This window comes from Oncorhynchus keta, unplaced genomic scaffold, assembly GCF_023373465.1.
Source record: "Oncorhynchus keta strain PuntledgeMale-10-30-2019 unplaced genomic scaffold, Oket_V2 Un_contig_3628_pilon_pilon, whole genome shotgun sequence".
NCBI lineage: Eukaryota > Metazoa > Chordata > Actinopteri > Salmoniformes > Salmonidae > Oncorhynchus > Oncorhynchus keta.
In genome coordinates, this window is record NW_026287342.1 from 77,501 (window position 1) to 93,449 (window position 15,949).

The 15,949-nt window shown below is 45.8% G+C and overlaps 1 long non-coding RNA gene across 1 annotated transcript; it reads left to right on the forward strand.

Annotated features, from left to right (window-relative positions):
- The first annotated feature begins 6,384 nt into the window (after window positions 1-6,384).
- LOC127924075 (uncharacterized) lies at window positions 6,385-8,268 on the forward strand. The gene is made up of 3 exons (XR_008116684.1): window positions 6,385-6,921; window positions 7,530-8,099; window positions 8,138-8,268. It is a non-coding gene; the product is annotated as an uncharacterized LOC127924075 (long non-coding RNA).
- Window positions 8,269-15,949: the final 7,681 nt, after the last annotated feature.

Sequence of the window (15,949 nt, forward strand, 5' to 3'; positions counted from 1 at the left end):
AGTTTTCCCCACCCCTGTATGGAAGCAAACTGAAACTCATATCAACATCCAATTAAACCCCTTTTCCACAGTGACGTAGGCTATAATTACTCTGCCTTTTCCACAGAGACGTAGGCTATAATTACTCTGCCTTTTCCACAGTGACGTAGGCTATAATTACTCTGCCTTTTCCACAGAGACGTAGGCTATAATTACTCTGCCTTTTCCACAGAGACGTAGGCTATAATTACTCTGCCTTTTCCACAGAGACGTAGGCTATAATTACTCTGCCTTTTCCACAGTGACGTAGGATATAATTACTCTGCCTTTTCCACAGTGACGTAGGCTATAATTACTCTGCCTTTTCCCCAGAGACGTAGGCTATAATTATTCTGCCTTTTCCACAGTGACGTAGGCTATAATTACTCTGCCTTTTCCACAGTGACATAGGCTATAATTACTCTGCCTTTTCCACAGTGACGTAGGCTATAATTACTCTGCCTTTTCCACAGTGACGTAGGCTATAATTACTCTGCCTTTTCCACAGTGACGTAGGCTATAATTACTCTGCCTCTTCCACAGTGACGTAGGCTATAATTACTCTGCCTTTTCCACAGTGACGTAGGCTATAATTATTCTGCCTTTTCCACAGAGACGTAGGCTATAATTACTCTGCCTTTTCCACAGTGACGTAGGATATAATTACTCTGCCTTTTCCACAGTGACGTAGGCTATAATTACTCTGCCTTTTCCACAGTGACGTAGGCTATAATTACTCTGCCTTTTCCACAGTGACGTAGGATATAATTACTCTGCCTTTTCCACAGTGACGTAGGCTATAATTACTCTGCCTCTTCCACAGTGACGTAGGCTATAATTACTCTGCCTTTTCCACAGTGACGTAGGCTATAATTACTCTGCCTTTTCCACAGTGACGTAGGATATAATTACTCTGCCTTTTCCACAGTGACGTAGGCTATAATTACTCTGCCTCTTCCACAGTGACGTAGGCTATAATTATTCTGCCTTTTCCACAGTGACGTAGGATATAATTACTCTGCCTTTTCCACAGTGACGTAGGCTATAATTACTCTGCATTTTTACTGTGTCTGAATGGGTCATGATCTGTAAGGATGAAATTTGAAGATCTGTGCCTTACTCAATTTTATTTGACAATTTGTATCTTGTTAATAAATATTAGCCACTATTGCTTGTGATTTGATCTTATAAGTGTGAACAGACAACCCAGCTAGCACATGTTGTTCCTTGGAAGTTGTGGGAACGTTTTGTTTCTGGTAACGAATCCATACGTTTCCTGACCGGGTAAAACGGAACGTTTTTTTTTTTTTAAATGTCCTGTGAACGGAAGTGAACATTTCTCCCGGTTCTGGGAATGTACATTTGTAGGTTTCATGGAGGTAATGAGAATATTTTACTAGGGTTCCCTGGAAGTTTTTCTGGGAGATGACATGAACGTTCTGAGAACGGACATTATAGGTTATTTGATAGTAATTAACCAACATTCTGAGAACGGACATTATAGGTTATTTGATAGTAATTAACCAACGTTCTGAGAACGGACATTATAGGTTATTTGATAGTAATTAACCAACGTTCTGAGAACGGACATTATAGGTTATTTGATAGTAATTAAAAAACGTTCTGAGAACGGACATTATAGGTTATTTGATAGTAATTAACCAACGTTCTGAGAACGGACATTATAGGTTATTTGATAGTAATTAACCAACGTTCTGAGAACGGACATTATAGGTTATTCGATATCATTTACATTTACATTTAAGTCATTTAGCAGACGCTCTTATCCAGAGCGACTTACAAATTGGTGCATTCACCTTATGACATCCAGTAGAATAGTCACTTTACAATAGTGCATCTAAATCTTAAAGGGGGGGGGGGGTGAGAAGGATTACTTATCCTATCCTAGGTATTCCTTAAAGAGGTGGGGTTTCAGGTGTCTCCGGAAGGTGGTGATTGACTCCGCTGTCCTGGCGTCGTGAGGGAGTTTGTTCCACCATTGGGGGGCCAGAGCAGCGAACAGTTTTGACTGGGCTGAGCGGGAACTGTACTTCCTCAGTGGTAGGGAGGCGAGCAGGCCAGAGGTGGATGAACGCAGTGCCCTTGTTTGGGTGTAGGGCCTGATCAGAGCCTGGAGGTACTGAGGTGCCGTTCCCCTCACAGCTCCGTAGGCAAGCACCATGGTCTTGCAGACAGATTCTCGCCACGCCACCTGGTAGGAGCGACCTGTCAGGTAGGACGCAATCCAAGCGTGGGCCGCGCCGGAGATGCCCAACTCGGAGAGGGTGGAGAGGAGGATCTGATGGTTCACAGTATCGAAGGCAGCCGATAGGTCTAGAAGGATGAGAGCAGAGGAGAGAGAGTTAGCTTTAGCGGTGCGGAGTGCCTCCGTGATACAGAGAAGAGCAGTCTCAGTTGAATGACTAGTCTTGAAACCTGACTGATTTGGATCAAGAAGGTCATTCAGAGAGAGATAGCGGGAGAGCTGGCCAAGGACGGCACGTTCAAGAGTTTTGGAGAGAAAAGAAAGAAGGGATACTGGTCTGTAATTGTTGACATCGGAGGGATTGAGTGTAGGTTTTTTCAGTAGGGGTGCAACTCTCGCTCTCTTGAGGACGGAAGGGACGTAGCCAGCGGTCAGGGATGAGTTGATGAGCGAGGTGAGGTAAGGGAGAAGGTCTCCGGAAATGGTCTGGAGAAGAGAGGAGGGGATAGGGTCAAGCGGGCAGGTTGTTGGGCGGCCGGCCGTCACAAGACGCGAGATTTCATCTGGAGAGAGAGGGAGAAAGAGGTCAGAGCACAGGGTAGGGCAGTGTGAGCAGAACCAGCGGTGCCGTTTGACTTAGCAAACGAGGATCGGATGTCGTCGACCTTCTTTTCAAAATGGTTGACGAAGTCATCTGCAGAGAGGGAGGAGGGGGAGGGGAGGAGGATTCAGGAGTGAGGAGAAGGTGGCAAAGAGCTTCCTAGGGTTAGAGGCAGATGCTTGGAATTTAGAGTGGTAGAAAATGGCTTTAGCAGCAGAGACAGAGGAGGAAAATGTAGAGAGGAGGGAGTGAAAGGATGCCAGGTCCGCAGGGAGGCGGGTTTTCCTCCATTTCCGCTCAGCTGCCCGGAGCCCTGTTCTGTGAGCTCGCAATGAGTCGTCGAGCCATGGGGCGGGAGGGGAGGACCGCGCCGGCCTGGAGGATAGGGGACATAGAGAGTCAAAGGATGCAGAAAGGGAGGAGAGGAGGGTTGAGGAGGCAGAATCAGGAGATAGGTTGGAGAAGGTGTGAGCAGAGGGAAGAGATGATAGGATGGAAGAGGAGAGAGTAGCGGGGGGAGAGAGAGCGAAGGTTGGGACGGCGCGATACCATCCGAGTAGGGGCAGTGTGGGAGGTGTTAGATGAGAGCGAGAGGGAAAAGGATACAAGGTAGTGGTCGGAGACTTGGAGGGAGTTGCAATGAGGTTAGTGGAAGAACAGCATCTAGTAAAGATGAGGTCGAGCGTATTGCCTGCCTTGTGAGTAGGGGGGGAAGGTGAGAGGGTGAGGTCAAAAGAGGAGAGGAGTGGAAAGAAGGAGGCAGAGAGGAATGAGTCAAAGGTAGACGTGGGGAGGTTAAAGTCGCCCAGCACTGTGAGAGGTGAGCCGTCCTCAGGAAAGGAGCTTATCAAGGTATCAAGCTCATTGATGAACTCTCCGAGGGAACCTGGAGGGCGATAAATTATAAGGATGTTAAGCTTGAAATGGATGGGGCCACAGTGTCTCCTGACCCCTCCTGTCTCAGCCTCCAGTATTTATGCTGCAGTAGTTTATGTGTCGGGGGGCTAGGGTCAGTTTGTTATATCTGGAGTACTTCTCCTGTCCTATTCGGTGTCCTGTGTGAATCTAAGTGTGCGTTCTCTAATTCTCTCCTTCTCTCTTTCTTTCTCTCTCTCGGAGGACCTGAGCCCTAGGACCATGCCCCAGGACTACCTGACATGATGACTCCTTGCTGTCCCCAGTCCACCTGGCCATGCTGCTGCTCCAGTTTCAACTGGCCTGGGCCCTAGGACCATGTCCCAGGACTACCTGACATGAGGACTCCTTGCTGTCCCCAGTCCACCTGGCCATGCTCCTGCTCCAGTTTCAACTGTTCTGCCTTACTATTATTCAACCATGCTGGTCATTTATGAACATTTTGAACATCTTGGCCACGTTCTGTTATAATCTCCACCCGGCACAGCCAGAAGAGGACTGGCCACCCCACATATGCTCTCTCTAATTCTCTCTTTCTTTCTCTCTCTCGGAGGACCTGAGCCCTAGGACCGTGCCCCAGGACTACCTGACATGATGGCTCCTTGCTGTCCCCAGTCCACCTGACTGTGCTGCTGCTCCAGTTTCAACTGTTCTGCCTTATTATTATTCGACCATGCTGGTCATTTATGAACATTTGAACATCTTGGTCATGTTCTGTTATAATCTCTACCCGGCACAGCCAGAAGAGGACTGGCCACCCCACATAGCCCGGTTCCTCTCTGGGTTTCTTCCTAGGTTTTGGCCTTTCTAGGGAGTTTTTCCTAGCCACCGTGCTTTTACACCTGCATTGTTTGCTGTTTGGGGTTTTAGGCTGGGTTTCTGTACAGCACTTTGAGATATCAGCTGATGTACGAAGGGCTATATAAATAAATTTGATTTGATTTGATTTGAAAGGGCTGGTAACTGTGACAGCATGGAATTCAAAGGAGGCGATAGACAGATGGGTGAGGGGAGAAAGAGAGAATGACCACTTGGGAGAGATGAGGATCCCGGTGCCACCACCCCGCTGACCAGAAGCTCTCGGGGTGTGCGAGAACACGTGGGCGGACGAAGAGAGAGCAGTAGGAGTAGCAGTGTTGTCTGTGGTGATCCATGTTTCCGTCAGTGCCAAGAAGTCGAGGGACTGGAGGGAGGCATAGGCTGAGATGAACTCTGCCTTGTTGGCCGCAGATCGGCAGTTCCAGAGGCTACCGGAGACCTGGAACTCCACGTGGGTCGTGCGCGCTGGGACCACCAGATTAGGGTGGCGCGGCCACGCGGTGTGGAGCGTTTGTATGGTCTGTGCAGAGAGGAGAGAACAGGGATAGACAGACACATAGTTGACAGGCTACAGAAGAGGCTACGCTAATGCAAAGGAGATTGGAATGACAAGTGGACTACACGTCTCGAATGTTCAGAAAGTTAAGCTTACGTAGCAAGAATCTTATTGACTAAAATGATTAAAATGATACAGTACTGCTGAAGTAGGCTAGCTGGCAGAGGCTGCGTTGTTGACACTACACTAATCAAGTCGTTCCGTTGAGTGTAATAGTTTCTGCAGTGCTGCTATTCGGGGGCTAGCTGGCTAGCTAGCAGTGTTGTTTACGTTACGTTGCATTAAAAGAACGACAATAGCTGGCTAGCTAACCTAGAAAATCGCTCTAGACTACACAATTATCTTTGATACAAAGACGGCTATGGAGCTAGCTACGATCAAACAAATCAAAACGTTGTACTGTAATGAAATGAAATGAAAATGTGATACTACCTGTGAGTGCGACCGGGTTGTTGAGTTCAATTCAGTAGACGTTGGCTAGCTGTTAGCTGTTAGCTGTTGGCTAGCTAGCAGAGTCTCCTACGTTGAGGACGACAAAATAGCTGGCTAGCTGACCTCGGTAAATTAAGATAATCACTCCAAGACTACACACTCTGAACTACACAATTATCTTGGATACAAAGACAGCTATGTAGCTAGCTAACACTAAACTAATCAAGTCGTTCAGTTGAGTGTAATAGTACTACAGTGCTGCTAATCCACATCGATAGAACAGTAGTGGAGAGGGTAGCAAGTTTTAAGTTCCTCGGCGTACACATCACAGACAAACTGAATTGGTCCACTCACACTGACATCGTCGTGAAGAAGGCGCAGCAGCGCCTCTTCAACCTCAGGAGGCTGAAGAAATTCGGCTTGTCACCAAAAGCACTCACAAACTTCTACAGATGCACAATCGAGAGCATCCTGGCGGGCTGTATCACCGCCTGGTACGGCAACTGCTCCGCCCTCAACCGTAAGGCTCTCCAGAGGGTAGATCATCATAAAGATCATCAAGGACATCAACCACCCGAGCCACTGCCTGTTCACCCGCTATCATCCAGAAGGCGAGGTCAGTACAGGTGCATCAAAGCTGGGACCGAGAGACTGAAAAACAGCTTCTATCTCAAGGCCATGACACTGACTCAACTCCAGCCACTTTAATAATGGGAATTGATGGGAATGATGTAAATATATCACTAGCCACTTTAAACAATGCTACCTTATATAATGTTACTTACCCTACATTATTCATCTCATATGCATACGTATATACTGTACTCTATATCATCGACTGCATCCTTATGTAATACATGTATCACTAGCCACTTTAACTATGCCACTTTGTTTACATACTCATCTCATATGTATATACTGTACTCGACACCATCTACTGTATGCTGCTCTGTACCATCACTCATTCATATATCCTTATGTACATATTCCTTATCCCCTTACACTGTGTATAAGACAGTAGTTTAGGAATTGTTAGTGAGATTACTTGTTGGTTATTACTGCATTGTCGGAACTAGAAGCACAAGCATTTCGCTACACTCGCATTAACATCTGCTAACCATGTGTATGTGACAAATAAAATTTGATTTGATTTGATAGTAATTAAACAACGTACTTCCTCCTCAAATCAAATGTTATTAGTCACATGTGATGAATACAACAGGTGTAGTAGACCTCACAGTGAAATGCTGAATACAACAGGTGTAGTAGACCTCACAGTGAAATGCTGAATACAACAGGTGTAGTAGACCTCACAGTGAAATGCTGAGTACAACAGGTGTAGTAGACCTCACAGTGAAATGCTGAATACAACAGGTGTAGTAGACCTCACAGCGAAATACTGAATACAACAGGTGTAGTAGACCTCGCAGTGAAATGCTGAATACAACAGGTGTAGTAGACCTCACAGTGAAATGCTGAATACAACAGGTGTAGTATACCTCACAGTGAAATGCTGAATACAACAGGTGTAGTAGACCTTACAGTGAAATGCTGAATACAACAGGTGTAGTAGACCTTACAGTGAAATGCTGAATACAACATGTGTAGTAGACCTTACAGTGAAATGCTGAATACAACAGGTGTAGTAGACCTCACAGTGAAATGCTGAATACAACAGGTGTAGTAGACCTGACAGTGAAATGCTGAATACAACAGGTGTAGTAGACCTTACAGTGAAATGCTGAATACAACAGGTGTAGTAGACCTTACAGTGAAATGCTGAATACAACAGGTGTGGTAGACCTCACAGTGAAATGCTGAATACAACAGGTGTAGTAGACCTTACAGTGAAATGCTGAATACAACAGGTGTAGTAGACCTCACAGTGAAATGCTGAATACAACAGGTGTAGTAGACCTTACAGTGAAATGCTGAATACAACAGGTGTAGTAGACCTTACAGTGAAATGCTGAATACAACAGGTGTAGTAGACCTTACAGTGAAATGCTGAATACAACAGGTGTAGTAGACCTTACAGTGAAATGCTGAATACAACAGGTGTAGTAGACCTCACAGTGAAATGCTGAATACAACAGGTGTAGTAGACCTCACAGTGAAATGCTGAATACAACAGGTGTAGTAGACCTCACAGTGAAATGCTGAATACAACAGGTGTAGTAGACCTCACAGTGAAATGCTGAATACAACAGGTGTAGTAGACCTCACAGTGAAATGCTGAATACAACAGGTGTAGTAGACCTCACAGTGAAATGCTGAATACAACAGGTGTGGTAGACCTTACAGTGAAATGCTGAATACAACAGGTGTAGTAGACCTTACAGTGAAATGCTGAATACAACAGGTGTAGTAGACCTTACAGTGAAATGCTGAATGCAACAGGTGTAGTAGACCTTACAGTGAAATGCTGAATACAACAGGTGTAGTAGACCTCACAGTGAAATGCTGAATACAACAGGTGTAGTAGACCTTACAGTGAAATGCTGAATACAACAGGTGTAGTAGACCTCACAGTGAAATGCTGAATACAACAGGTGTAGTAGACCTCACAGTGAAATGATGAATACAACAGGTGTAGTAGACCTCACAGTGAAATGCTGAATACAACAGGTGTAGTAGACCTCACAGTGAAATGCTGAATACAACAGGTGTAGTAGACCTCACAGTGAAATGCTGAATACAACAGGTGTATTAGACCTCACAGTGAAATGCTGAATACAACAGGTGTAGTAGACCTCACAGTGAAATGCTGAATACAACAGGTGTAGTAGACCTCACAGTGAAATGCTGAATACAACAGGTGTAGTAGACCTTACAGTGAAATGCTGAATACAACAGGTGTATTAGACCTCACAGTGAAATGCTGAATACAACAGGTGTAGTAGACCTCGAGGTAATATATACATGTAGGTAGAGTTATTAAAGTGACTGTGCATAGATGACGGAGAGTAGCAGTGGCGTAAAAGAGGGGGGTACGATGACAATGCAAATAGTCTGTCTGTGTATCTATTTAATTAGATGTTCAGGAGTCTTATGGCTTGGGGGGGTAGAAGCTATTCAGAAGCCTCTTGGACCTAGACTTGGCGCTCCGGTACAGCTTTCCATGCGGTAGCAGAGAGAACAGTCTATGACTGGGGTGGCTGGAGTCTGTGACAATTTTTAGGGCCTTCCTCTGACACCGCCTGGTATAGAGGTCCTGGATGGCAGGAAGCTTGACCCCAGTGATGTACTAGGCCGTTCACACTACCCTTGTCACTTTCTCCCTCCCTCTCTCTCTCTTCCTTCCTGCTCGTTGCTGTGCTATCTATTTACAGCGTGTATATTGTTGTGTTGGGGGTAACTGGTTGCTGGCTCCTGCTGCACAGTCACCCTGCCCCCCGCCCAGCGGGAAGCCGAGGGTGTTACCTCGGCAACGGAACACTACGACATCATAACAGTGTCAATCAAGGCCCGACCCCGACAGAGGAGAAGCATGTGGCCGAATGTGTCGACAGGAGAGGGAGGGTTATGCATCCCAAACGTCTCTCCATATGAGCAAGGCCCATACCAAAGTAGTGCACTATGTAGGGAATATGTTTATCCGTTTTGGGACACAGACAGAGTCACTCCTCATTCTATTCTCCTGTAATCTACTGTTTTAATGTGGCTACTGGAAAGGAACGTCGCCTCGGCAACTGACCTTTTCTTTAGAACAGTTCTGAAAGGCAACATTCTCTCTGGAAGTAGTGTACACTACTGTCTGTCTGTCTGGAAGTAGTGTACACTACTGTCTGTCTGTCTGTCTGTCTGGAAGTAGTGTACACTACTGTCTGTCTGTCTGTCTGGAAGTAGTGTACACTACTGTCTGTCTGTCTGTCTGGAAGTAGTGTACACTACTGTCTGTCTGTCTGTCTGTCTGTCTGGAAGTAGTGTACACTACTGTCTGTCTGTCTGGAAGTAGTGTACACTACTGTCTGTCTGTCTGTCTGGAAGTAGTGTACACTACTGTCTGTCTGTCTGGAAGTAGAGTACACTACTGTCTGTCTGTCTGTCTGGAAGTAGTGTACACTACTGTCTGTCTGTCTGTCTTGTCTGTCTGTCTGGAAGTAGTGTACACTACTGTCTGTCTGTCTGTCTTGTCTGTCTGTCTGGAAGTAGTGTACACTACTGTCTGTCTGGAAGTAGTGTTGTAGTGTAATTGTAATATAATGATCCTGTCTGGGTGGTAGAGTTGTAATAGAATGATCCTGTCTGGGTGGTAGAGTTGTAATATAATGATCCTGTCTGGGTGGTAGAGTTGTAATATAATGATCCTGTCTGGGGGGTAGAGTTGTAATATAATGATCCTGTCTGGGTGGTAGAGTTGTAATATAATGATCCTGTCTGGGTGGTAGAGTTGTAATAGAATGATCCTGTCTGGGTGGTAGAGTTGTAATATAATGATCCTGTCTGGGTGGTAGAGTTGTAATATAATGATCCTGTCTGGGTGGTAGAGTTGTAATAGAATGATCCTGTCTGGGTGGTAGAGTTGTAATATAATGATCCTGTCTGGGGGGTAGAGTTGTAATATAATGATCCTGTCTGGGGGGTAGAGTTGTAATATAATGATCCTGTCTGGGTGGTTGATCCTGTCTGGGTGGTAGAGTTGTAATATAATGATCCTGTCTGGGTGGTAGAGTTGTAATATAATGATCCTGTCTGGGTGGTAGAGTTGTAATATAATGATCCTGTCTGGGTGGTAGAGTTGTAATATAGTGATCCTGTCTGGGTGGTAGAGTTGTAATATAATGATCCTGTCTGGGTGGTAGAGTTGTAATATAATGATCCTGTCTGGGTGGTAGAGTTGTAATAGAATGATCCTGTCTGGGTGGTTGATCCTGTCTGGGTGGTAGAGTTGTAATATAATGATCCTGTCTGGGTGGTTGATCCTGTCTGGGTGGTAGAGTTGTAATATAATGATCCTGTCTGGGTGGTAGAGTTGTAATATAATGATCCTGTCTGGGTGGTAGAGTTGTAATATAATGATCCTGTCTGGGTGGTAGAGTTGTAATATAATGATCCTGTCTGGGTGGTAGAGTTGTAATAGAATGATCCTGTCTGGGTGGTAGAGTTGTAATATAATGATCCTGTCTGGGTGGTAGAGTTGTAATATAATGATCCTGTCTGGGTGGTAGAGTTGTAATATAATGATCCTGTCTGGGTGGTAGAGTAGTAATATAATGATCCTGTCTGGGTGGTAGAGTAGTAATATAGTGATCCTGTCTGGGTGGTAGAGTTGTAATATAATGATCCTGTCTGGGTGGTAGAGTAGTAATATAGTGATCCTGTCTGGGTGGTAGAGTTGTAATATAATGATCCTGTCTGGGTGGTAGAGTTGTAATATAATGATCCTGTCTGGGTGGTAGAGTAGTAATATAGTGATCCTGTCTGGGTGGTAGAGTTGTAATATAATGATCCTGTCTGGGTGGTAGAGTTGTAATATAATGATCCTGTCTGGGTGGTAGAGTAGTAATATAGTGATCCTGTCTGGGTGGTAGAGTTGTAATATAATGATCCTGTCTGGGTGGTAGAGTAGTAATATAGTGATCCTGTCTGGGTGGTAGAGTTGTAATATAATGATCATGTCTGGGTGGTAGAGTTGTAATATAATGATCCTGTCTGGGTGGTAGAGTTGTAATATAATGATCCTGTCTGGGTGGTAGAGTAGTAATATAATGATCCTGTCTGGGGGTAGAGTTGTGTGTGGCTGGGCGGAGGAATCAGAGGATGTGTGTGGTCGATGGTGTCAGCGGAGGACAGTGCGATGTTGAAATGTGTTGTGTGCTGTTGCTAAGTATCCTGCCCGCTGCCACCTTCCAGCATGACTGGGCTGTTTGTAGTCCTTTACTGATCATTTTCATGCATGATCCCAAATGGCACCCTATTCCCTATGTAGTGCAGCACCCTATTCCCTAAAGTAGTGCACTATATAGGAAATAGGGTGAAATTTGGGACACGACCCGTTGTCTGCGGCAGACTGGTACGGTATTCATGCTAATTCAACAATGTGTTTATTACTTCTCAAACCAACAGTTTATATAGATAGACATTTATCAGGGATTCCATCTATCAGGGATTCCATTTATCAGGGATTCCATTTATCAGGGATTCCATCTATCAGGGATTCCATTTATCAGGGATTCCATTTATCAGGGATTCCATTTATCAGGGATCAGGGATTCCATTTATCAGGGATTCCATTTATCAGGGATTCCATTTATCAGGGATTCCATTTATCAGGGATTCCATTTTCCATTTATCAGGGATTCCATCTATTTATCAGGGATTCCATTTATCAGGGATTCCATTTATCAGGGATTCCATTTATCAGGGATTCCATTTATCAGGGGGATTCCATTATCAGAGATTCCATCTATCAGGATTCCATTTATCAGGATTCCATTTATTCCATTTATCAGGGATTTATCCAATGAGCTTCCTATCTGGGTCTATCAGAGGGATTCCATCTGTCAGGAGATTCCATCTATCAGGGATTCCATCTATCTGGATTCCATTTATCAGGGATTCCATTTATCAGGGATTCCATCTATCAGGGATTCCATTTATCAGGGATTCCATTTATCAGGGATTCCATCTATCAGAGATTCCATTTATCAGGATTCCATCTATCAGGGATTCCATTTATCAGGATTCCATCTATGATTCCATCTATCAGGGATTCCATCTATCAGAGATTCCATTTATCAGGGATTCCATTTATCAGGGATTCCATCTGTCAGGGATTCCATCTATCAGAGTTCCATTTATCAGGGATTCCATTTATCAGGGATTCCATCTATGATTCCTCAGGGATTCCATTTATCAGGGATTCCATTTATCAGGGATTCCATTTATCAGGGATTCCATTTATCAGGGATTCCATTTATCAGGGATTCCATCTATCAGAGATTCCATCTATCAGAGATTCCATTTATCAGGGATTCCATTTATCAGGGATTCCATTTATCAGGGCTTCCATCTATCAGGGATTCAATTTATCAGGGATTCCATCTATCAAGGATTCCATCTATCAGGGATTCCATTTATCAGGGATGCCATTTATCAGGGATTCCATTTATCAGGGATTCCATTTATCAGGGATTCCATCTATCAGAGATTCCATTTATCAGGGATTCCATTTATCAGGGATTCCATCTATCAGGGATTATATTTATCAGGGATTCCATTTATCAGGGATTCCATTATTTCAGGGATTCCATTTATCAGGGATTCCATTTATCAGGGATTCCATCTATCAGGGATTCCATTTATCAGGGATTCCATTTATCAGGGATTCCATTTATCAGGGATTCCATTTATCAGGGATTCCATCTATCAAGGATTCCATCTATCAGGGATTCCATTTATCAGGGATTCCATTTATCAGGGATTCCATCTATCAGAGATTCCATTTATCGGGGATTCCATCTATCAGGGATTCCATTTATCAGGGATTCCATTTATCAGGGATTCCATCTATCAGAGATTCCATTTATCAGGGATTCCATCTATCAGGGATTCCATTTATCAGGGATTCCATCTATCAGAGATTCCATCTATCAGGGATTCCATCTATCAGAGATTCCATTTATCAGGGATTCCATTTATCAGGGATTCCATCTATCAGGGATTCCATCTATCAGGGATTCCATTTATCAGGGATTCCATTTATCAGGGATTCCATCTATCAGAGATTCCATTTATCAGGGATTCCATCTATCAGAGATTCCATTTATCAGGGATTCCATTTATCAGGGATTCCATTTATCAGGGCTTCCATCTATCAGGGATTCCATTTATCAGGGATTCCATTTATCAGGGATTCCATCTATCAGGGATTCCATCTATCAGAGATTCCACTTATCAGGGATTCCATCTATCAGGGATTCCATTTATCAGGGATTCCATTTATCAGGGATTCCATCTATCAGGGATTCCATCTATCAGGGATTCCATCTATCAGGGATTCCATTTATCAGGGATTCCATCTATCAGAGATTCCATTTATCAGGGATTCCATTTATCAGGGATTCCATCTATCAGAGATTCCATCTATCAGGGATTCCATTTATCAGGGATTCCATTTATCAGGGATTCCATCTATCAGGGATTCTATTTATCAGGGATTCCATTTATCAGAGATTCCATTTATCAGGGATTCCATCTATCAGGGATTCTATTTATCAGGGATTCCATTTATCAGGGATTCCATTATTTCAGGGATTCCATTATTTCAGGGATTCCATTATTTCAGGGATTCCATTTATCAGGGATTCCATCTATCAGGGATTCCATTTATCAGGGATTCCATTTATCAGGGATTCTATTTATCAGGGATTCCATTTATCAGGGATTCCAATTCTATTTCAAACCCTGAGTTTGTTCCTCCATTGCAGGTAGATGAGCAGCACAGGTGTGCTAACAGTCCTCCTTTCAGCAGGTCAAACATGCCTCCTGAGCAACACACACACACACACACACACACACACACACACACACACACACACACACATTCCTCTGCACAGATTCTCTTTATCAAAGCTGTAATGTACTGATAACATCCCACATGGCTCCCTATTCCCTATACGGTGCACTACGTTTGATAGGGCCCCTGGTCAGAAGTAGGTAACAGGGTGCCATTTGGGAGCCATACTCACTAGGCGGTACCACGTGCCCGAGCACCCAGCGTTTTAACTCCACAGAGGGAATGTGCTCCGGACAGATTGTTGTGCTTATCGTTGCTCCGCCCCTCGGGGGGCATGACGTTTTTTCTCTTCTTCTTCTTTCTATTTGCTATTGCTGGTTTCCATAGAAACATCATTTGTCTGTCTTTCTCGGTAGTAGTGGGCTGGTCAGTAGGCCTACCAGTTTGTTTGTTGCAGTCGTCACGGTAACGGCGTGGAGCACAACACGAGACTGAAATACACAGTTACACTGCTGTTTCTGATGGCATTTAGACCTCTCCTCCCTTTTTATCCTCCAACCCCTCTTCCATCCGTTCATCCCTCCATCCTCCACTCCCCTCTTCCATCCGTTCATCCCTCCATCCTCCACTCCCCTCTTCCCTCCATCCTCCACCCCCTCTTCCATCCATTCATCCCTCCATCCTCCACTCCCCTCTTCCCTCGTTCATCCCTCCATCCTCCACTCCCCTCTTCCCTCCGTTCATCCCTCCATCCTCCACCCCCCTCTTCCCTCCGTTCATCCCTCCATCCTCCATCCTCCCCCCTCTTCCCTCCGTTCATCCCTCCATCCTCCACTCCCCTCTTCCCTCCGTTCATCCCTCCATCCTCCACCCCCTCTTCCATCCGTTCATCCCTCCATCCTCCACTCCCATCTTCCCTCCGTTCATCCCTCCATCCTCCTCCCTCTTCCCTCTTCCCTCCATCCTCCACCCCCTCTTCCCTCTGTTCATCCCTCCATCCTCACTCCCCTCTTCCCCCCTCTTCCCTTCCGTTCATCCCTCCATCCTCCACCCCCTCTTCCATCCGTTCATCCCTCCATCCTCCACTCCCCTCTTCCCTCCGTTCATCCCTCCATCCTCCACCCCCCTCTTCCCTCCGTTCATCCCTCCATCCTCCACTCCCCTCTTCCCTCCGTTCATCCCTCCATCCTCCACTCCCCTCTTCCCTCCGTTCATCCCTCCATCCTCCACCCCCCTCTTCCCTCCGTTCATCCCTCCATCCTCCACCCCCCTCTTCCCTCCGTTCATCCCTCCATCCTCCACCCCCCTCTTCCATCCATTCATCCCTCCATCCTCCACTCCCCTCTTCCCTCCGTTCATCACTCCATCCTCCACTCCCCTCTTCCCTCCATTCATCCCTCCATCCTCCACCCCCCTCTTCCATCCGTTCATCCCTCCATCCTCCACTCCCCTCTTCCCTCCGTTCATCACTCCCCTCTTCCCTCCGTTCATCCCTCCATCCTCCACCCCTTCTTCCCTCCGTTCATCCCTCCATCCTCCACTCCCCTCTTCCCTCAGTTCATCCCTCCACTTCCCCCTCTTCCCTCCGTTCATCCCTCCCCTCTTCCATCCATTCATCCCTCCATCCTCCACCCCCTCTTCCCTCCATTCATCCCTCCATCCTCCACTCCCCTCTTCCCTCCGTTCATCCCCCTCCATCCTCCACCCCCTCTTCCCTCCGTTCATCCCTCCATCCTCCACTCCCCTCTTCCCTCCATTCATCCCTCCATCCTCCACCCCCTCTTCCATCCGTTCATCCCTCCATCCTCCACCCCCTCTTCCCTCCATTCATCCCTCCATCCTCCACCCCCTCTTCCCTCCGTTCATCCCTCCATCCTCCACTCCCCTCTTCCCTCAGTTCATCCCTCCACCCCCTCTTCCCTCCATTCACCCCTCCATCCT